Raw genomic sequence first — 2705 nt, forward strand, 5'->3', positions numbered from 1 at the left:
CATGGCAAATATTTACCTTAAATGGATGCTCATTTGGCCTAAGGCATTTATGTCTTCAATTGTGAACAAAAAGAATAAAGCTATGGAACATACATAAAATTATAAAAATCCATTTTTGAAAATTGTAACTAGAAGTTAAGGTATAATTGAGGATTTTTATATTATATCTTAAATCTCTGGGAATTGACTCACTCCCATGTCACCAATGACATGAAAGTCTATTGCTTGACTCTTACACACTAGACTTTTGCACATATTTTCAGGATTGCTTTCTATAGGAAAGCAGGGAACTACTTGCAATTATCAGCATCAAGATGGTAGGTGTGATGGCTAATTTTAGGTGTCAACGTGATTGGATTAAGGGATACCCAGATAGCTGGTAAAGCATTATTTCCAGATATGTCTGTGAAGGTGTTTGCAAAAGAGACTGGCATTTGAATCAGTTCTTGAGCAAGGAACATCCACCCTCACCAGTGTATACAGGCACTATCCAATCAGCTGATGGCCCAGATAGAAAAAAAAGGCAGAGGAAAGATGAGATCACTTTCTCTTCTGGATCTGGGATATTCATCTTCTCCTGCTCTCAATCATCAGAACTCCACGTCCTTTGGCCTTCAACTCCAGGACTTACACGAGGGCCCCCTCAGTTTCTCAGGCTCTCAGCCTTGGACCAAGAGTTACAGCATCAGCTTCCTTGGTGCTCAGGCTTGCAGATTGTATACTGTGGGACTTCTTGGTCTCCATAATCACATGAGTCATTCCAGGGTCATCTTTTCCTTTTATGTATCTATATATAGATATATGTCAATCTCTCTCTCTCTCTCTCTCTCTATATATATATATATATATATATATATACACACACACACACACACACACACACACACACACACACACACACACACTATTGGTCCTATTTCCTTGGAGAATCCTGACTAATAAAGCAGTCAGGATTCCTGGACTAGCTGTAGCTATTTCCTAAATGTTTCACTGTTTGGTTGGTATTCTTGTCAACATCTTATTAAGCCTATTTCCTTAATTGACAAATAATATATAAAAATAATTTATTGCTAAGCATAGTCCCACTTTTGAAAGTCATACTTTTCCAAATTTCTCCTATTATATTTCATTTTATACTGCTCAGAATTGAAATGGACAGAAGATTATGTAAAGTAATAAAGTAAATTAAAATAAAAGAGTAGGCCGGGCGCGGTGGCTCACGCCTGTAATCCTAGCTCTCTGGGAGGCCGAGGCGGGCGGATTGCTCGAGGTCAGGAGTTCGAAACCAGCCTGAGCAAGAGCGAGACCCCGTCTCTACTATAAATAGAAAGAAATTAATTGGCCAACTAATATATATACAAAAAAAAAAAAATTAGCCGGGCATGGTGGCGAATGCCTGTAGTCCCAGCTACTTGGGAGGCTGAGGCAGGAGGATTGCTTGAGCCCAGGAGTTTGAGGTTGCTGTGAGCTAGGCTGACGCCACGGCACTCACTCTAGCCTGGGCAACAAAGCGAGACTCTGTCTCAAAAAAAAAAAAAAAAAAAAAAAAGAGTAAATGAAAGCCACCCTGTAAGCCTGCAAAGATGGCCACAAAGAACAGCTTTTCCATAATGATAAAGTAATGGGACTTCTAATATTGACATGTATTAAATATTTTATGTCATGGTGGTGATCGAAAGTAGCTTGATATGTTGAGTGGCTGAGTATTAGCCCATAAAAATTTCCTTTTGAAAACAGAAGCTATACAATTTGTTTGGCTAAAAGATAGTGTTTCCAGGCACTTCCACCTCTTTAAAAATTAGCCCCAGGAGGCTGAGGCAGGAGGATCACTCGAGTCCAGGAGTTGGAGGTTGCAGTGAGCTATGATGACACCACTGCACTCTAGCCTGGGCAACAGAGAGGGACCCTGTCTCAAAAAAAAAAAAAAAATTGTACCAGTAGGTGAACTATTATGTTCCTACCATGGTCTGGAAAAGGTTTTTTAGAATATTCTGATAGTCACCAGCTTCAAGATCTAAAAATTTAGGTAAAATAGCATACCTGTGAACTTTACAAACCAAATAAAGGCATTTAAAACATAATTTAAACTCTGCATTTTTAAAAAAACAAACAAAAATGGATGTATTATTTTAAATAGTACCTCTTCTGCATACATAAACAGATTCTTTCTTCTCCATGCTAACATCTAAGATAAGGATCAGGCAATATTTTTTTAAAAAGGCATTCAAGTCCTATTTAGAACTTTCAAAAGTTGAATTTCATTTCCCTTTTTCTGTTGTGAAACTCACTAAAATATTGCAAACAAAGATGTAGTCATCGTCAATGTTGTTATAATCACATGTGCATTGTTGAGGTCCATTAGTTAAGATATACCTTAAGACAAACTAGGCCATAGGCTGTTGGGATGGCTTCCTGCATTTTTCTGAAAGGCAGTACCTAGAGCTGTGTTCTCAAATGTGCATCTGACTCATCCTGGGATCTTGTTACAGTACAGATTCTGATATTCTGATTCTGTGGGTCTGGAGTGGGGTCTCAGATTACCATTTTTTTACAAGCTCACAGATGAGGCTGCTGTTGCTTATCCATATCCCACACTTTGCGTAGCAAGGACCTTGAACATAGGCTATGTTTATCTATTCGGGAATGCATGCCATTTTCCTTTATGGGATTCAGAATCCACTTGGAAAATAGATGTGTTTGTTCCT

Source organism: Microcebus murinus, chromosome X (genome assembly GCF_040939455.1).
Source record: "Microcebus murinus isolate Inina chromosome X, M.murinus_Inina_mat1.0, whole genome shotgun sequence".
In the NCBI taxonomy this organism is placed as follows: domain Eukaryota; kingdom Metazoa; phylum Chordata; class Mammalia; order Primates; family Cheirogaleidae; genus Microcebus; species Microcebus murinus.